General features: G+C 39.3%; 1 protein-coding gene across 5 annotated transcripts in view; it reads left to right on the top strand.

Annotated features, from left to right (window-relative positions):
* Positions 1-21,577, top strand: part of CYRIB (CYFIP related Rac1 interactor B) — a 143,280-nt gene that overhangs the window by 41,441 nt on the left and 80,262 nt on the right. The window contains exon 1 of one of the 5 annotated variants that reach the window (XM_067531445.1): positions 5,476-5,653. The exons of the other annotated variants lie outside the window; for them this stretch is intronic. The gene's annotated coding sequence lies outside the window, so the exon portion shown is untranslated. Of the gene's footprint in view, positions 1-5,475; positions 5,654-21,577 lie in introns of those variants that run through there. 5 annotated transcript variants of the gene reach the window in all.

Here is a 21,577-nt window from a genome sequence, read left to right as displayed (position 1 = left end):
TGATCTCCAAACCCATTTGGGAGAAATAGTTTTCTGTACTTTGTAACGATAGTCCATGAATTAACTTTTGAGCACAATCTACTCTGGTAATCTCCATTCCTGTTCCCTTCCAGATTGGTCAGCAATGCCCAGCAAAGAAGTCAAAATTTTAATTGATCAGCAGCGTTGCAATAAAGTGCCAGGGGAGGAACATTGACTGGTTTTGGTTAAACTTTGCTCTAATATAAATAATTCAAGGATTTTTCCCTCAGGTTGGGCTACTAGTATTCTCATTCCACTTTATAAAAAAAAAGAAGGTAGGAGACACCTGGGGAATTACCGCCCAATTAGTTTATTAGATGTTGCTTTAAAATTTACACTAGATAACTTTTGGGGAGACTAAGGGACTGGGAAGAAGAAAGTAATTTATTTGCTGAGGAACAAGCTGGTTTCAGAAATGGCCACTCCATTACAGGTAGTTGTTTTATTCTTTCTTACTTTATCTACAAATACAGTACTTCCGATTATCCAAATAGCATGGGGGATTTTATTTGGATAATCAGGAGTTTGGGTAAGTGAGATGGCAGGAGCCATTCAGCAGCAGGGTGGCCTCCATTGTGGATGGGGGGCTTGTCCTTCTCTTCATAGACCCAGTTGGGGGCTCTGCACTGCACTGCTTATTCACTCCTGTGACGGGGGTTACAAAGAGCTCCCTGTGTTACCACAGGACTGGTGACATCCCATCTTTGCAGACGCAAGGTTCAGGGTGAAGGGTGAGGCTGTAGTTTAAATGTCCAGTTTAACAGTGTAATATTCAATCAGTCTCTGAATGGTTTCAGCTATCTAATGTGTAAACTGTGTTTGCTAGTACACACTTTATATGCTGTTCAGCATTTGTGCAGGAAATTAGGGCAGCCATCAAGTATTACCTCAGCTCCTGGGGCCAAGAGCTACAGACTACACCCAGACTACACCTTGCTCCCCTGGCTCATGAAGCTGTACACTGGCCACCTTTATAGCACCAATGTAAGATGCAGCTACCAGCTCAGCGGGTGCAGAATGACTGTTGAATGTACTTTTGATAGATTGAAGGGACGCTGGCAGTGTTTACTTACTATATTGGATTTCACTGAGAAATATATTCCAATGATTGTAGCTGCCTGTTGCGTCTTGCATAACATCTGTATGACAAAAGGGGAAAAGCTGCCACCAGTATGGAGGTAGAGTGTCTGTCTGCTGAGTTTGAAGAGCCAGACACAAGGGCCATTACAAGAGCTCAACTTGGAGTTATGCAGTTGTGGGACTCTTTGAAAGAGCACTTGAACGATCAGTCACAGTAGTGTTCTATTCTGAATTGTTCTCTGAGCCTGGAGCTTTGGGTGTTGCTAAAAATTGTGTAGTCCTTGCTGTCCATTTATAAATATGACAGAGTATTTTCCTGAAGCTGTGAATTATGTGGTGCTTGCTGTACATGTACAAGTACTGTTTACTTGGAGTACTGCTATGCTTTCTGCAATGTGTTGTGAACAAATAAAGATAATTTTATTCTCCAAAAACAGAACTTTAAGTGGCAAAGACAGTGCAGAAAAACAATATGGAAAAAACCCCACAAGCAATATAATACAAATGTTTAGCAAAAATTGATGGAGTGGATCTTTAAAATTGGAAAGGCAGCAAACTGTTTCTCACCATTTCAGTGCACAAATATTGTCCATTGTGGCAACACATACCTGTAAGAACCATGGCTGGTGTACGTGAAGCTGTGGTTTTCCTCGCTTTCTCCTGGCATGGAGTGGTAGAGGTAAGGATGCAGCCTGTGATACACATCGTATATTGTTGGGGCATAGGGAGCAGCGACTGTGATGTTCTCCAAGGACTGCAAAGGGTGGGAAGTCCAGGATATTTGGGCCTGTTGTAGATCAGCCAGTGACTGCAGCATTTGGGTTTGATGTCTGAGAAGACCAGTTATGTCCTGGTGCATTTCCCTCTCCGTGTCCTGCTGGGACTCCTGGGCCTTTCTCCTGTACTCTCTCTCCTTCTCCATGCTGATGGTAATACTGGCCCTTCAAGCTCTTTGTTCACCAATTGATTCAGCACTGACTTGCAGGATCTCGCAGAATATATCCTCTTCTCTCCTCCTCATCAGGCTCAGGCATTCTGCAGGCGGGGAGGAGGCATTCCTCCAGGCCAAAATCTGCTGATAAAGACAAATGTAGCATTAGATTTACAGTCACAACTCCTTTTCCTCATTCCCATAAACCCGTTTAATAAAAAATGCTTATTGACACTTCAGCTTTGGAACACTGAAGTATGGCCCCCTAGGTCCAAGGACAGGAGGTCGGCTGTTCCATTGCATGAAGCTATAAAATTTCACTCCCTGTTCCATGGGTACAAGTATAAGGCAGTTGGCTCAATTTCCCAAAGGCAGTTGTGATTTTAGTTGATACCTCACTCCTGGGGGTCACAAAGGCACAGAGAACACAGCTGCCACTGACATCCCAATGCTACCTAGCTTGTTTGCCGCTAGTTTGGTTACTGCAATGATGCCAGATGAACTCCATTGCAGGGTGACATGGAAAAGTGTCCTAGTGCGCAGGAGGAAATAAGATAGCCATTCCTAAAAATATTTGAGAGGATTGCAGAGTGTCTCCATGAAAGTTTCCTTGAGATCTCTCAGGATGATGAAAGGGACATCCCTTTGTACATAAACAAAGTGCTCTGCATGGCCCCCTTCCCCTTCATTGGGCTCCTCTGTACTTGCCTGGAGGGACAGACCAGATTGGCAGAGTCTTGAACAGGGCCTGGCTCGTGGCATGACTAGAGTCCCATACTGCCTTTTCCGCCCTCCTCACTGTTCACGGCAAGGGTCTCTGTTTCAGGCTCTTCTGGGGTATCCACAGTGGCCTGGAGGTGCTGATGGGATTTCTTGCCAAGTATGACGTGCAGATTGTAAAAATGGCAGGTCAGCAGGGCATCACCAGATCTACTGTTGGAGCTCCCTGGCCTTGTGGTATTCCTGGCGAAGTTCCTTTGCTTTCTCGCAGTTCTGCTGCTGATCTTTGTCAGATCCCTTTGCCTGTACCCACTATGCAATCTGTCCATAGATGTCCAAGTTTGTACAGCTGTGCTGAAGCTATGCCAAAGAAGAGCTTGAACAGCCTCTTCTCCCTATGAGCCCAAGAGACCCAGTACCTCATCTGCTCCAGGTAGGAGTGCATATAGTGTGTGAAGCTGGCACAGTTGGTTGGGCAGTTGCAGACATAATGGTGAGCTGCGAGGTGCTCACCATGGTGTACAATCAGGAAAAGGCATCTGAAAACTCTCGGGGGACGAGGGTTAAAGGGCTTCCAATCTCTGTGAGCCATGGATATTGGAGTTTAAAATTGTGATGAGAGCACTCACTATCACAGGAAATGGAGCACAGAGAGACAGCAGCTGGAGGACTAGTAGGGTTGACACAGATCGCGCAGTGCTTACACTTGCAGTGCATTGACCTTAGGCAGTTTACTATGCCTCTAGGCTGTTTGGAGAGGTAATGGGGCACTTACGTTGTCTGTAGATGTGCACAAATACATTGCTGCAAGTGACTAATGTTGACCTAACTTTGTAGTGTAGACCAGGCCTTAGGTCCATTTTCACCCATTGATACTGTAGATAGGTTCCTTGAAATTGGTCACTTCACCATTCCTATTTAAGCCTCTGTCTGCCTATGAAATGCTTTCACAAATTCTAACTTCTGCGGAAGGACTGAACTCTTTGTATGAAGTAAATTATGAAGCAAGTTAAAGGCGTATGGGTTGGCTGAATGGACTATAAGTTGGATAGAAAGCTGGCTAGATCATTGGGCTTAGTTTCACCTCTATACCGACACTTGCCATTCTTCCATTTAAGTATAGGGGCAAGATATTTCCTTCCCTCCCATGAACCAAAATGAAAATAAAGCCCCACACTTCCTGTGTGCAGATTGCAAAAGTTGAACTGTGAGCAACAAAATAACTGAACTGTTCTCCTCTCTGTTGATGGAATGCTATTCTGTCTACAATTAGTTGGCTAGCTAAAGAATAATAGATACAATGGCTAAGCAACTTTCCTAAATCCTTGCTTGTTTGTTAATCTGTTGTACAAATAGCACTAGTGTTTGATTAGCCTCCTTTCATCAAAGAGAAATTTATTACCTTTTCAGTGTGCCAGCACAAGACTTTTTCTAAATTGTGCCATCAAGACAGTATTGCAAAATACTGTATATCGAGTTTCATTCAATGGTTTACTATTTGCCTTTCTTATCTTTTTGTGTAAACCTCAGTCAAAATTCTACTGTGAAAGCACTCACAACTCAGATGTGAATGAGTCCAATGACTCCATGTGCAGGATATAAAAGAGATGTTTAAACTTGGTGTGCGTCTGCCAGGAATTGATTGAACTGCTCTTGTGCTTTTGAACTACAGAAAGCCCTGCACTTTACTGCCCTGCAGGGTTTGAGTGAATATTAACTGTTCCTCATATCATATTCAGGTATGTAGAATATCACCTTTTAAAGCACATTGTTGAAATCTGTCCAATCAGTTGAATAGTCTGTTCAGATGCTGAAATTGTATCCTTTGCAAATGACTCATAAAGATGATGCTAAAGTAAGTTTAGCACATGAGTAAAAAGTCTCCTAGATGAGCTTGCTAATGGAGTGGTTTTATCCTAATAAAGGTCAAAGAGGGAAAATAAACCTTAGTTCCCTCCTTTGGCCTTCTTTGTAGTATGGTCAAGCAATAATGCTTCCATTTCATACTGCCAAAAGGAGTAAAACTCAACATTCAGAAAGGATTCTCAAACTTTTCTTTCTAGGACCCCCTTTGAAAATATTTCAGGCTGTGACGACCTTCCCAAAAAGTGATGATTCTCTCCTCCCCCCCCCCCCCCCCCCCCCCCCCCAAAATGCCATGCCACCCACCCCTGCATGTCGTGCCATCCTTCCTTCTGCACTGCTGCTGGGGGCAGCACTTTCTTCAGAGCACCTGGCCAGCAGCTGCTGCTCTTTGGCCACCCGTGTCTGAAGGGCTCTGGCTGTCAGTCATGCATGGGCTGGCAGCTACAGCATTCATGGGGACTGACAGCTCATGACACCCCCCCCCCCCCCATAATAATCTCACGAACCTTGAGGGGTCCTGACCACCAGTTTGAGAACCCGTGAGTCCTACTCTCTTTGCGTACATCTGTTTTCTTTCCTTTTTGAGGAGGGGGGTGTCTTCTTTTTGATCACCAGCAAATATTTAGGTATGAAGAAAATCTAGACGTACCAAGAATGAGGTCCTTAACTGAAATTAAAAAAAAATCAGAATAGCCATGCAATGACATGTTCATATATAAGTCTCACAGGTTCAACAGGACTGTGTCTGAAGTGCTACAGTTGACACTCCCTATGTTGGCTTTGTTCTAAGTAGGACACATGCATTCACTCTTTGAATTCATTCTGTTCAGTGCTACAGATCAATTTGTTCAAGTTTGGAGTAGTTTTTTAGAAAATTTTACCTTGCTTAATGCATCAGGCTACCTAAACAATGTATAGAGCCATGACCTTGCATACTATTGACAAGCTGACTCAAGCGTACTAAATGTAAAGTTGAACCTTTCTCTCTTTTCATGTTGGAATACTTTGGAAGAAGTTCATTTCCTCCTAATCAAGGTATAGTATCCTTTCTGTGGTGGTGGTTCCTATTTTGTCACTAAAGATGTCATTTTAATGTATGCTGTTTGACTTTGAAGGATAACTTTGTGAAAATAGTGTGAGGGGGGCCCATGTTTGTTTCACTGATTTCCATATCAATTCTGCTCACTTTACTACTATGTTTACTACTAAGTTGTTTTACTGCTTGCCCTGCAAAACCATACAGGAATCTACAAGTCAGACTGAGTTTCTCCTGCCTCACATCAGCAATAAAGATTCTACAGCTGAACTTAATTCTGTTGAAGTGCTCATTCTCTGTTAGGTTTTACTCTGTAAGGCCAACAGGGATAAAAAACCATAACATCTTGGTTTAAAGATTAGTTGGAAAATAACTCTGAATACATTAAGTACAACTGCTCTAAGAAAACCAGAAAAAGCTATCAGTTTAAATCCTAAATATTTCTATTAGATGGAAGGAAATTGAACATTTACTTCCCAGTCCCTTAAATAAAACAACAAACCACTCACAACAGGTGGCACCATGTCAGATATTTCTTGGAGGGGAGGGGAGGGGAAAATTCCCATCCCTGCCACCCTCCCTGGCAGGAACCCGTTCCAAACTCTGTTCGTTTCTCTGCCCCCTCACTGCTGCAGGGATGCTGGGTTTCCCTGTGCTCGGGGAGTCTACCATCTCTCTTACCCACATAGTGTATAAGCCAGTGCTGCAAGGAATCAAATTCTCAGCAGACTCCCCTGTTCTCTGCTGCACAGGAACAGATTTCACATGCACCATTGCATGTTGCAACGCCATTTGGCCTGGTCGGCTCTCTATCTGGAGTCAAAACCACAAAGCTGGAGCATTGCTCTGGACTGCTGCAGCAGCAGCCATGCTGATTTTAGTATGGGACTGTTGCTTAACAGTGATCAGGCTATGGCCTGGCCCCTCATAAAATCATAGAAGATTAGGGTTGGAAGGGACCTCAGGAGGTCATCTAGTCCAGCTCCCTGCTCAAAGCAGGACCAAACCCAACTAGATCAACCCTGTTCTTTCCCGCCCCTGGGATTGGTGCTCTATGAAACTTTGAGCAAGTGCAAAACCTTGGGACCATATTTTTTGTAATGTATTAAACTGTTAGCAGTTTAGAGAAGAAAATGTATGTTTTTGCTGGGATTTTTAAAGTATCGTACTGCGATTAATATGGATTAGCTTTGATTTTGTTTTGTTTTTTATATATTGGAACTGAAGATATTCCAAAAATGTATGCTCTTGCACAGTTTACTAGCCACTGTGGTTTGACTAAATGGAGAGGGAGAGAAGACATTCAAACAAATGATTATGTTCTAAAGATGGCAGATTCCACTCAACTGTATGAGTACATTTTAATACCACCATTTTATTTACTCATGGATGCTATAAAACCTAGCTACTAATACTGTCTGTTGCATGAAGATTAACTTGAAATCCTGACCACTCGCAGTTAGAAATAGTACTTTCTGCAACCAGAGATTTGGTAGAAGTGATTCCTATTTGTAAAGTTTTAAATAGTATGAAAACTTAAATCTTATGTTTATATAACTGTCAAAATTTCAGTTTATCTTGATCTTCCTCTCTCCAAAGTTACTAGTCATATTTGTACTCCATAAAAGAGAAACCAAATACAGTTGTTTTCTCTAGCTGTAAATAATGGGTTGAAAGGTTTGTGTTTAGCTGTCCAAGAGTTTTAACTTTTAAGTTATGAGTTGGCATTTATGGTTCTGAATCTGACTTACAAGATGCTGGTTTGTGTAAGTTTTCTTTTGATAGGCAATCCTTCAGTAATGGAGGGACAACATGTGAAATAATACATTGGATTAAATTCTTTGACTTCTCAGTCTTTATCAGTTCTTGTCCTTTCCAGCAAATATTGCCTATGCCCTGTTGGATTGTTATCAGAGTAATATTCAATTTGATGTTTATAGAACCCATTTAATTAGATCAATCTTATTCTGTTAGTTTAAAGAAATCAAGATAGAGTGTTAAGTAACACCATATTTTAGCAAAGTAGTTTATCTTGTACTCTCCCTTGAATGATACAGTTTTGACTGTGCTCCTTTGTCATTCAGCCCAGTGTTTGTTACTGCAGTCTTTAAATTGTACATAGAAATTGTTGCTATCCTTATTCTATACTGTTTTACCAGCTAGTAGAAGCTTCTAAAATTAACTTGACTCATGTATCTTGGCTCAAGGTTAATGTCAAGTTATACATTGTTTCAGATTTGTACCAGTTTCAGCATGCAGTGTTTTTGTATAGGAAAATAAGTGTAATTCTGAGTTCTTTCATGTGTCTGACCTGTGAGAGAGACTGTTTTGCATCCTAATGATATGGTAGGTATCAAGCATTTCCCTTAGATAACATGTAAAGTTATATTTGTACTGACCTGTTGAGTTGTCTCACTGAAGCTCAAGCTGTATGCCCTGGCGTACCTCCTTTAAACAGATCAGGGTCAGCAGACACTAATGAGGTAGTCAATAGGAAAATGGATAGTTTGCCTCTGCAGTGGTTTCCTGTTGATATGAAAACAAAAAACTACTTACTATATCTCTTTGAGGTTACAGATATGCTGACACAATTTGTAGTGCATAATCTTAACTGAAACATTAAAGAGTGATTTCGAAGAGGGAATGTTATTAGAATGATGGCTTGATTTCTTTTTTTAAAATTCAGTCATGTTACATATTTAACTCTTCCTTTGCATATGTACAAAGACAGTACACATGAAACAATTGCACTCCAAAACTGTACTGCAGAATATTGTGATAGTCACCATAGAGTAATTGGTATAGTTTCATGTTCAGCACTGTGTGGGATTGAAAAATCTAGCACATTCTTTTAGCTACTGTCTCAGTTGTACACTGACAAAACCTTTTTTTTTTTCTTATGTGGTTTAATCTTAATTCATTAATCATCTCTTCAGTAGATCTGACACCAAATAGATACATTCAAATGATTATTCTCTAAGAAGAACATTTACCCTCCCCCATTATAACTGCGTGTTAAATTTAAACTGAGCCGGGTTCTTGAATTTTAAGTTATTTTAAATGTCTTATAACACTGATTTTTATCTTTAAATTTAGTATTACATTTTACTATCTTGTTTAAATAACTGAGGCTTTTAAATTCAGAGTTCTTGCGATAAAAATGGAACATAAGGTCTAGGTTTGATATTAGGAAAAACTTTTTCACTAGAAGGGTGGTGAAGTCCTGGAATGGGTTACCTAGGGAGGTGGTGGAACGTCCATCCTTAGAGGTTTTTAAGGCTTGGCTTGACAAAGCCCTGGCTGGGATGATTTAGTTGGGGTTGGCCCTGCTTCGAACAGGGGGTTGGACTAGATGACCTCCTGTGGTCCCTTTCAACCCTAACTTTCTAGGATTCTAGGATAAGAATGGCCATACTGGGTTAGACCAATAATCTGTTTAGCCCAATATCCTGCCTTCTGACACTGGCCAGTGCCAGATGCTTCTGAGGGAATGGACAGAACAGAGCAATTTTGCGTGATCCATCCCCTGACATCCAATCCCACCTTCTGGCAGTTAGAGGACTGGGGACACCTGGAGCATGGGGTTGCATCCCTGACCATGCTGGCTATTAGCCATCGATGGACCTATTCTTTATGAATTTATTTAATTCCCTTTTTAATCCAGTTCTACTTTTGGCCTTCACAGCATCCCCTGGCAACAGGTTGACTGTGTTGTTGTGTGAAGAAGAACTTCCTTGTTTGTTTTAAACTTGCTGCCTATTAATTTCATTGGGTGACCCCTAGTTCTTGTGTTATGTGAAAGAGTGAATAACACTTCCCTGTTCTCTTTCTCCACACTACTCGTGATTGTATAGACCGCTATCTTATCCCCCCTTAGTCATCTCTTTTCTAAGATGAACAGTCCTAGTCTTTTTAATCTCTCTCATGGAATGTGTTCCATACTGTAATCATTTATGTTGCTCTTTGTTCCCCTAATAATTTTGTTGATCATGTAACTAGAGCCCTGCAAATCCGCGGCTATCCACTTTATATCCGCAGACCATCTTTGTGGATAGGATGTGAATACATATTTTGTATTCATGCAGGGTTCTACATGTAACTAACAACTATATCCTAAGGCATGTGCCCAAGGGGGCAGAATTAAGGTTGTATGTGCAATTTTAACTTGGACACTTTCTAACTTTTGTGTGCTTGACTTTTCAAACTTAATTTTTTAATATTTTTTGTATGTAATAAAGCAAATAAATTAAAGGAATTTTCTCTAATCTTTTACAGTTACATTCAAGTAACACGAGTGTTCGTCAGATTTCATTTCTTCCAGAGGTTTGAGTTAAAGGCTGGTTTGTTTGTTTTTAATTTGTTACTCCAGGTGCTTGGGAATTGTTCATGCAACATTGAGAGATATTAGCATAACAGCTTTAATTTCTGAATTTCCCAAGTTTTGCGGTTTGAACCTGAACCTTTAATATAATGTTAAATCATGTTTTTATATGGTAACTTTAAAAATAGCTTTTAGCTTGTAATTTCATAATAAGCATATAAGAGAATTTCATGAGTATACATTTAAAAAAACACACCATTCCCTGATCAAATCCTCATAAAGCAGGTGTTAACAGAAGCCCGACTGATATCAGTAGAAATGTGTAAGTTTAAGGCTTGTCCCTATATCTTCCTTGAGGTTTTTTCATGTTACCTCTCACTAATAGGTCTGTGATAAATCTGAAGCTCCATCACAGTTCTCTCTCATTGCTGGATGGGAGGAGAACTGTGTAGATGGGTTGTTATTTTTCTCTAATCCCAGATCCTCATAGTTATTTTAATAGGCATGTGTGTCTGCTACTTCACCCCTACCTCTTTTTGTCCTCCCCAATGAATAGCTCCAGTCCATGCTTCAGTTCTTGCTTGTTACTTTCCCATGAAGCCACAGAAAATTTGTTGCTTTCCCATGCTTTTCCCATCCAGTCCAGGAAGTTTTCACTTTGCTTGAACTTGGAGAATGCTATGAGCAGTTGCAGATATACTGTTGATGTCCATCTGTTGCCATAGGAAGTTGTCACTAAATCATTTTTTATCCCATGTGTGAAAGATTACCTTTGCTACCATAAAGGCTAGAAACTTATTTTGTCTTAAAATAATAAATAAATTGAAATGTATAGAATTGGGTCCACAGACCTCTAACTGCGAAGGAAGTCTTTTCAATTACTGCAAGTGAATGGTTTTCAGTCCTTGTTTTGTAGGACTTTCATAGCTGTGTTACAGCTTTTTTTCTAGACTGGGCCTAAAACATGCTAAACATACCATTGTGCCAGAGTTTGCTGGAGTCTTTGAGTCTGTTCTATGGATGCATGGACTTTAAATGCTGTAGTTGAATTAGACACCCATGTACTGCTATAGCTTGGAAATTTGTTTGACTTTTTGGAAGATCACATTCCTAAGACTATCTTAATAGAAATGGATTGAGAATAGATATCTGTTGTAACAAAATGGCATTGAAAAATGTGGGGCCAAAATACTTTAAGAGGCTATCAGGGTGCAAGTTTAGTAGGGGGTGTGAAGATAGATTTCTGTAGACTACATACTTTTGATCTGGATTTGGAAAAGGCTATTTTTCAGGTGATTTTTAAAGGATGTATTCCTATGAGGAAGAACTTCAACAGAATACAGTATTTTAAAGAAATGCTTCGTGATAGATAGAAAGCCTGATCCTGTTTCAGACAGTTAGGTTTAAGGTGAGTTGGAATACTTGCATGAATGAGGGATACAGAAAGGGGGTCGAAATGCCTGGCTTTTTCTTTTGTGCATTGTTTTCAAAATACGTTGCATTTGTAGATAGAGCTTCAGGATATCAAAATAGTGAAATTCTTTCTCCATGTATAGGAATCTTTTCAGCTGAATGTTCACTGAATGTTACTTAACCAAATATTAGTCTTTCACATATGGCAAGGCAGCCTTTCCATGTTAAAATGGTGTATTAATTTTTAAGGTCTGTCCAAAAATGACATTTCTAGGTTTTAATCCATATATTTCTCTGCTTGAAGGATTTGTTTTACTGCTAGGTTCTCCTCAAATTATTACTCTTTATGGATATCTTTGTGTATTAAAACCAGACTAATATTTTAAGGAGTGTCCCAAGAGTGAAAGTAGATTGCCTGCTCATCAGTCGGAAACACAGATTAGATTATAGATCACCTTCCCCTTTTACTCAAAGATAACTGCAAGCAGATTTTCAGCCTACTATAGTTGCCTTCGTTTGACTCAGTTTAACAAAGTAATAAATATTGTGTTCTGACACTGATATTTCTAGAAGCAAAGCTCGTCAGTGCACAAAACAAAAAGCCAGGCATTAGGACTCCCATCCTGTATCCCTTATTTTCTTGAAAGACCATAAACAGTCACTTCCTTCTCATTCAGATCTCATGGTGTTCAGCATTTTAATTGAATACTAGCTACAAAATAATATTAAAGACTGAGAAGAGGGCTGGAGAGTTTGCCAGTGAGAACCTGGGGTGATGTCCTTATGAAGTCAAGTCACATAAGATACTGGGATTCCTTCCAGGGATCTGCTAATTCTTTTTTTTTTTTTTTTTTTTTTTTTGCCTACTTACTCCTCCTATGAATAGTTCCCGTACTGCCTTCTGCTCTTTTTTCCTAACTTTCCCAAGTAGTAGCAATAACAACTGACATTCTTAACACTTTTTACTTTTGTCCAATGGTTTCTGAATGACCAGATCTTGTTATCTTAACTCTGTTGCTGGTTAGCAAAGCTATAAGCAGCAGTTGTTTGGGGGTTTTTTTTATCACTGGAGCAGTTTGCCGTAGACCCCAGGAAACCAGCAGTATATTGATGCACATTTGGGAAGAAGTTTTCTTAATCATAAGAATTAGAATCTCCCTACTTGCCAGGAACATCAATCTTCACTAGAGGATGTTGAATGATTACTGCTCAGGTATCAAAGTTAAGCCCCAGTGAGAATAGGGCGAGAGAACAGCTGAAATTTGCAACAAGCCACGAGGAGCAGTTGATATAATTCCAAGAGTTCTGGAGGAAGCTGAGAATGAAGCAAGTGAGCTGCTAAGAAAAATATCCATTCGCTCATTAAAGTCAGCTGGAGGATAATAAGTGTTTATCAAACACTGATAAAGTTGCTGTCTCTTTAGGAGCTCTGACTCCCCAGTGATTAGTGTTGGACTATTTAGTAGGTCATCCTGGGAGTTGCAGACCATTGAACCTTTTTTAGGAGGTTGAAATGATAAATAAAAATAGAACTGTAAACACACCTAGGTATGAGATGGGCAGCTTGGTTTCTCTAAAGTAAAATTGTTCATGTTTAAATCTACTAGAATTTTGCATTCACAAAATAGTACATAAAAGTAGATCTTTTTGATATAACTTGTTTATGCTTAAGGAAAATAAACTTTCACATAATGACAGGAAATGTCATAATAAATTAGAAGATGGTGAAGAGGCATTAATTATTTACCAGTAAAGGAAGGTAAACAGGCAGCACCATGGCAGATTAAATTTGGTGAAATGCAAGATAATGAACATTGGAATAAATAATTGGAACTACTTGTAAATGTTGCTAGCTTCTAATTAACTATAATCATCTGGGGTGGGGAAGATGTATAGAAAGAAGACCTTGGAGTCACTGTGGACAAACAAAGAACCCCAGTCCTTGTACAGTGATGATCAAAAATGGCAATGGTGTTAAAGAATGAGACTGAAAATATTATCTTCTTATCATGGAAATATCAATGGCGTGCTCTCATCTAGAATGCTGTTTACTTCTGATCACCCAGTCTCAAGAGATGTAGAAGAGATCCAGAGAGGTTGATGAAACTAATTTACAGGCAGGCATGGAAAGCCTTTTGGATTTGGAGTGATTGATTGAACAGATTAGGACTCTAGTTTAGTGAGAAGACAAGCAAAAGTGGATGTGATAAAAGCATATAAAATAACAAGCAGAATAAAGAAGGTATTGGGTGCTTCTACTTGCACTCATGAGTCACAAACAAAGGAGACACATAACTAAATTAAAATGCAACAAATTTAAAATGAAAATTTAATTTGGGATTTGCTGTCCCTAGATGTCATTTAAGCCAGGAAGTTAATAGAAGTAAAAAAAGGTGATAAATTTCCTAGAACATAGTTAAATTAGATAAAATGTTTTTCATGAACTAAATCAGCATTTGCTAAAACAGGTTATTCCATACTTGCTCACTTTGAAGTTTCTTTTGGCTTCCTTTCAAATATCTGAGACTGGCCACTGTAAACATGTTGGACTTGATCCTGTATAGCAGTTCCTGTGTTCCCATTATAAGTTTCTGTTGTTCTGGTAAAACTGTGGTCAATTATATGGAAGCTGTTAAGTGTTCAGACATTTGCCACTATGCATGTCAGAAGGATAAAAAAAGAAAGATGGATTAAAATCATCAAAAAGGATTGGAACTGAAATGAGGTACAGTCATCTCACACCTTTTTCTCTAGAATTCTGAGAGTGAAGGATAAAAATTGGTGCTGGTTAGTGCTATGTTGAATGTAGCAATCTTATTAAATGTAGTCTCTGGATTTTGTTTAGCATTTTTAATGTCAGTCGTCTTGGTGCTGAACACTTATGCCATTTTTTTCTGACTGATTATTGGAAGGAGTGGGTGAGTGAAGCACTGGCCTACCTTAGTTATGATACCATTCTGCCAGAGAGATATTTTCTTGCAAAGTTTTAAATTTGACACCATGCTTAAAATCTAAAATTAGAGATTACATTTAAAACTTCTTCCTATAGATCAGTGTTCCTTAAGCAGTGAGGTTTAACCTGATGATAGGTTACTAGGGGTTGCCACTAGATTGCACTCTTCTAGTTGAGAAACAAACTGAATCCAATAAAATTCATATAGATCCTAGGGTCTAGTGGTAGTGAAGAAAAGGAGAAAAGGAGAAGCTTATGCTCTTCTTTCCTGCTGCTTTGCCAAACCCCAATGTCTCTTAAAGTAACTTGAAGGGTAACCTTTCTGGGAGAACAACACTGCAGGCAGTGGAGGAGGGAGAAACAGACCTTTTCCCAGCATCTCAAACAAGCTGTGTTTAGTTGGCGTGACCCTGACCTACTATTTCTTCTGGCCACAGACTTATGGGGTTTTGGATTGTGGCAAGAGAATGCAACTCACTTTTGTTTGAGTCCTGGGTGGGTAAAGGTTAACTACTGCCATAGATAACATAATGTTTCTGTAAGTTAATATAAGTTTTTAATTATTTTAGAAAATCCATGTATGCTGTTCCAGCTGTGTTTAACTTTTTTTCTATACACAAGTACACTTTTTTCTGTTTGAGTAGTAAAGGTAGTGTCTGAAGCACAAGGCAAAGCGGGCAACTTCAGCAGCTACTGCATGCTTATAAAACTGCCACTTGAATATCAGATAAAGGAATTGCCCAACATTGTAACTGCATCTTCCTTTGTCATGGTTATTAAGAACTTGCTTCCTGTACCATGTGTAGATCAACTTCCTTCTTGCATTGCTTTGCTAGTCAAAGCAGATGTGTAAAGGGAACAAATGAGATTAGAGAAATCGAGTTACTAATATGGTGTTTCCTCAGTGTGAATACTAGTTTTCCACCAATTGGCTTCCTGTTTTGCTTTGTGTTCTCTTCTAGTAATATAATTAGGATATGATATAATCTTCAAATACTGCTATTGCAGCTTCACCTTAGGAACAGAGGATCATACTTGCAAGCCACAGAACTGTTAATAACAGTACCACAATTCAGAGGTGTTTGTATCTAGTGAGGATCTGATGGCTACAGAATTCTAGGTTATAGAAGGCCCGCCCCCACCTCTTGACACATCCACAGTTCTCTATTTTCTGCCTGTTAGAATAGCTGAGGAACTAGACTACTCTTTTTACAGTTAGTGGTGTTTAGTTTAAAATTTAGCTACTTTTGCATTAGTTTATTTAGCAAATTAATGGTGGCTTTGTGTGATAGTTCTTTGTTCTAACATCAGGACCATGGTCAGCCCATAATATAAGGGTGGGTTTAGCAAGTTTGAGTATCAAAGTATCTGGCTAGTACAGATCAGCATGGTCATTGGTTGGAAGCACTCCCTGAGGGATTGTTTGGTCTGTGGATTGTTGCCACATGGGACAGAGAGGAGACTGAAGAGCCTGCTAATGGATGATGCCTTGGCCTTGGCTCCATGTTCTAGTTGTAAGTCTACTGATGGATCTTTGTCTTAGTCCTCAAATCTGAGCCCATCCTGTCAAGTGGGCATTGCTTCCAGAGATGGGTGCTATAGTAAGACTACCAGCCGAGTTTGCAAACAAAAGTTTTTATTCCCAATTGTTTTTATCTCCCTACCCACCTCCTACAAAAAAAAATTCATCACACTTTTGATCTTAGAAAGCTGAATAAACTTAAAAGTTCCCCATGATGTTTTAGCAAAGTGTTTTCATCTCTTATTGGGATTGTTTGGTGCTCTGTCTCAGATGCTTATATTTCTGTAATAAAAAGGCATAGGAAACTTGTTTATAGCCGTGCAAAAACCTTTTCCACCATTGAGTGCTAACTTTCAGATTGTCTGCAGCTCCAGGTCCAGAGTTTCCAACACTGTTTTGACTACTCACTAGAGAAGGATTGGTTTTCTGGTTTATATGTACCTAGTGATCTCTGATGGATTCTATTTTTATAGGTTCTCTGTTGTTTCTCCAACAAAATTAGTACTGATTGCTTTAGATTTAAGTGCTTGGTGAAAGGTACAAATACCAATTTCTAACTGTTTTTACTTATATTACTGTATATCTAAACACAGTGAGGACTGGCTAGACAAGAGTAGTCACTATGTAGGCAAATACTAATTGGAGAAAGGAGGACTCGATTTCTTTATGAAGAGACAAAGTACAAATAGTTTGAGGAAAGTCATTCAAGTAGCAGAAGAACATTTGCATTAAATTACTGTGTAAAGTAACCCTTTTGTTCCTTATAACTGATGATTTGTCATTCTGTCATTTGACATTTGTGTTGCTGCACCATGGAAATACTTTATGAAGCGTTTACAAGGAATGATTCTTCAGATATAGTATTATCTCAAAATGAAACTCGAGTTAGCTCTGTGTGACTTGAAAGCTTGTCTCTCTCACCAACAGCAGTTGGTCAAGTAAAAGATATTACCTCCCCCACCTTGTCTCTCTAATATCCTGGGACCAACATGGCTACAACTACATTGCATGTAAACCAAACTGACATTTGCCTTGCTCTTAACCAGACAATATTACCAGAGATGGTAGAAAATCAAAATGTTCATATGATTGGTGTGGGGCCATCTTTTGGACTTTTTTGTTGACTTTCAAGTGACGGACTAAATCCTGTCTTAAGCCACAGTACATTTAAAATACAGATTTTTTTACTATTCAGTTGCCTTTCATTTAAATAGAAACTGCATCTATTCTATTTTTATGTTTTTAAAAGGTGATCCTGCTTTGTCAACTCCTAAACCTGTCCTGTTCAGTGACTGCTGTGTTAGCCAAGAATTAGTAATGTTCCCATTTACCTAGAGTCAAGATAATATACTTGCATTGGTGAGGAGCAGATCCTATGTTATGTAATTTTATCCATCTCTACTGTTTTCTTCTGTCCCTTACCAATGAGCCAAGGCCCCTGGGGAGTGCCCCTCGTGTTGAAGAAACACTGCTATAAGGAGTTCTGCTTACAGTATATGCATTTAGAAATCATTCCATATTTTGGCAGTGCTTTTGCCATATGAGATGTCCATGATAAATTGCAAAAGTTCATGAATGGCGGTGAAAGAAAAATAGTTCCATAGCAGGCAATGCTTGTTTTGGCTCATGTTAGCAATGATCTTGTAAGGTTAGATAAAGGCTTGTAATGTTAGATATTCAGGATGACCTATTTCAGCTGTTTCATAGGAGATCTCAGAACAGTTAATTGTCTAAGATTACCTCTCTGATAGCTGTTCAGATAAAATTGATGCCAAGGATGTATTCTATTCATTTGTGGAATTCCAGTGCTCTAAATCTGGAAACAAACTCTACACTCAGATATTGAGAAGGCTAGAAATAGAAAGTAACAGAAGGCATCGGAACCAACTACTACTACCTCTCCCGTTGGCCCCCCCAAAATAGAAACAAACATTGGCTTTCAGCATACCAGAAAAACAAAAACCAAACCCAAACACAGCTTCCTGGTCTAACGAACCTCTTGCTAACTGAAGAACATTTTTTTTCTTTCACTCTTTCCAGACTTGCATGTTTTCTAAAAATTCAAAGTTTGGGGTCTCCCATTCAGAGGGTAATTTTTAGTTTTTAATTTAGTTTCTCAAATTCTTCTGTGCTATAAGGAAGTTTTTGCTTTCAGTATTTGGCCTCCCTAAATTTAAGGTGTGTGAAAATTTGGTCTATTCCTGTATACTCAGATAGTAGACATGGACAATAGCGATTTTTCTACCTGCCAGGTGCAGTTGAAAATGCAGCCTAGCCTCTGTTGCAAACCCTGCTATATTTGGCTATGCCTTTGGCACCTCATTAGATTATTGTAATGTGCTGTAAATGGGGCTATGCACCAAGACCAAAGATAAACTGAAATTGATGCAGAATGCAGCACGTGACCTACTAAATGGTGTCTCGTGGTAGGAGCATAATTCTCCAGTGCTCTGAAATCTATACTTGCTGCCAGTAACCGGTGTGAAATCAAGGTGTTAGCCTTTGAGGTCTTATATACAGTGAGACAATTTGGGGAATCTCTCTATACAGTTTATGTGAGATTATGAACTTTGTATCTATCTTTACCAAGCTGCAAACATCATTTTGAATGTGCAGCACATTAGAAAAAACAATGTCCGTTTACCTCCATTTCGGACTGAAATTCCAACAGGGTAGTGATAAAGGGCTTAATGCAGAGAATTGCTAAATCTGGATGATCTGCTGTTGAAATACAAATATCCCAGACAACAGAATAGCTGCTACCTTGACAAGGGAGAGATTGTCTGGCAGTGAAGTCACCTCTGTAGTCATGTATTGAGGAAGTCAGTCACCTGGCAGAGGAGACTGGAAAGTTTAAAGGACAGAAGCAGCTGTGCTTGGGAGTTTGTCAGCCATGTTTCAGCAGTTCAAGCTGCAAGAGCTACATGTAGGATCCTGATGAGGTAGGGGGACCCTGCCTTCCAGAAGACAGATGGACTCCCAAGGGAAGGATGAGCTAGCAAGGGTTATTGACTTTTAGGTGTTTGTTTTCTAATGATCAGTACTCCCTTGGTGTTATCTGTTAAGTAAAGAACAGTAATGTGTTAGAATTCTGTGCAAAGCATCTGTGTTATATAGCATGCGTACCACATGCCCCCTTGAGAGAGTTAAACTGTGACTCAGGAGGCTGGCACCTTTGGTGGAGTATTATAAGAGAGGGTGTGTTTCAAATATGGGGGAACCTGAAGGGTGAGCACCGAGCTAGGGCCTAGGCAAGGGGGGCTGTATGGTTGCAGCTCTTAGGAGGGGATGCTAGTCAGAGGGTCGGCACCCACAGAGTGTGCGTATTGGCCCCAAGACAGGGCCACTGCCTGGACTCTGTTCAGACTCTAGAAGCTTAAAACACCTGGGGATCCAGATTTCCCAATAGCAGTCTGTTGGGCTGCCAACAAGGGAGACTGACCAGTTCTGTGACATGGTTACTTGGCAAAGGGGTGTGTACAAAAGGTAGGAAGAGAATTTCTGTAGCAAGAGAAATGAAGCATCTTGGATACTATAGCACTTAAGATTTTGTAAATATGTAGACCAGAGAGAGATATTGGAAAACCTGGGGTGGAAGAGTAAGACACAGATGGGAACTCTGATGTCCATGCCACCTCTTCCCCTGTCCCTTCCAGATGAGTATTGGAGATACTGCCCTTCCGTTATGCACAGAGGCAACAGACTTACTATGTTCCCTTTGAATACGCCAAATAGGGGCTCCATTTCTTACTCTTAATAAGGTCCACAGATCCATGACATTAGGTCTCTGCTATGTGGAGCCTTGATAGGCAGACCAAACCTGTCAAGAGGCAGGAGAGGGATCCCTCCTGATCTGAGAAACCATCAGTTTTTTTCATCTGCAGACTAGGTCCTCCCTAGAGCAGTCAAGGAAGAACGACAAAGGTTGCTAAACCCACTTCATATTTTTTTCATTGTCTAGACAGGACTCAAAATGGATATCTGACTCTCTGTTGCCAGGGAGGATAGTGTTTCCTAGAATTGGAATTGTCCTTATGAAAATTTTAAAATTAACTATAGACTCATTTATTCAATAGGTAAATTGCAAGCAGGGAAAAATTAATCTTAGAGGCTATCTAATTTCTTCAAATGCAGGAATAGTAATTGCTTTTTTTTTCCAAACGTGGAATAAAACTTCTTGCAAAGTCATTTGTGTGTGACTTTCTGAAAGTGACACAGATAGGAGTGCATATAAAGTGAAGAGTAGCTTAGAAACTCATAAGCTAGTGTTCTGTACTATGAAGATTTCTTATTAGACTGTTTTTTTTAATTTTGATGTTTTGTCAGATGCACTTTTCTTAAGAAGAAGAAATAATGCTACTGAATGTGAATTCACAACTGTGTATAAAAAGGATTGACCCGAAGGTGCTAAACTTAGGCATAAGTACAGAGAATCAACTTGGCGATGGTAGTTGTTATATTACCAAAGCATCTTGGAGCCTGAATCATGGACTTGAACCCCATTTTGCACTATACCAAATATAGAACAAAATGACAGCCCTTGAACTGTCTGCAGCTGTGTATACTCTACATGTGGATTGCTTTATCTTTTGTAAATAGATCTTGATACCTGTTTGTTAATTTTCTCTGCTTGTCAGGGTGCACAGTGCTAGTGATTAGCAGCTGCCATTTTCATTGGAGAATTGATGGTAGATTTTGAAGCATCAGAGAATAGCAGTAAAAAGGTCAATTTTTAGACACCCTTGAAGATGTTCACTGTGTAGATTATAAAGCAAATATTTTGATGTCATGTAACTCAAACCTTTGTTCCAGTTCTTCTTTTAATAATTATGAAAATTAGAATAGAAATTCATTTCTTGTCTTCTAGGACATATTGCACAAATTTCTCTCGGCTTCCTCTTTCTTCATTTCAGTAGTGGGAGCTGTTGTTCTTGTGTTGTTTAGGTACCATATTCATGTGAATGTTAAAAAATGCTGCAGTAGGAATTGTCGTAATGTGGGTTTTCTTTTGCAAATGAACTTTCCAAAGTGCAGCCACTGACTTCAAAAATAACAAAAAAGTGTTTAGATTCTCCTGAGGAATGTATTGACTTCCAAAAGGCATTCAGGTAAATGAGCAGTAGATTCTTGAGGGGAAAGGGCTGTTTCATCTCCTACTCAATGTTTTCTATTAAAAGAGATGCAGCCCAGGTATGCAACTGAGTGCCAAAGAGATTAAATGATTTTGAAGATTCAACTATATGTCTGAAATAATGTGGAGTATATCAGAACACAGTGACTTAAGATATAAAAGTGTTAGGATATATGGTTTATGTATGAAATCCCTTTTTCACAGTTTCCTTTGAGTAGGAATGAGTCTCTTAATGATGAAACATGACAGGTCATGAAGAATGAGAATTAGGAAGACTTACATCACTGCTATATATAAGCTATGAAAATATGCAGTTATGATATTTGCTTTGAAGAGATGAAGCTGCCTGCTAACATCCAATTTCGTAACCTACATACATCTTTTTAGTGAAGCTCATTATGCAGCAACAACCTAGAATGTGATTGACTGCCTTTTCAGCTGTTATAACAGGGTAAACTTACCGTAACAAAATAATTAGCCTGTGCTTTGCTTCTTCAGATTAATCAAAATTTAAAATAAGCAAATGTAATACTGTAGTTGTAGTTTTAATTTATTGAGAAATTAGTAACTGTATATCAATTTT

This window comes from Emydura macquarii, unplaced genomic scaffold (assembly GCF_026122565.2).
Source record: "Emydura macquarii macquarii isolate MOO-44397 ecotype Brisbane River unplaced genomic scaffold, CSIRO-AGI_Emac_v2 contig_369, whole genome shotgun sequence".
Taxonomy (NCBI): domain Eukaryota; kingdom Metazoa; phylum Chordata; order Testudines; family Chelidae; genus Emydura; species Emydura macquarii.
Note: the sequence above shows the minus strand (reverse complement) of the source record. Positions and strands in the feature narration are given on the sequence as shown.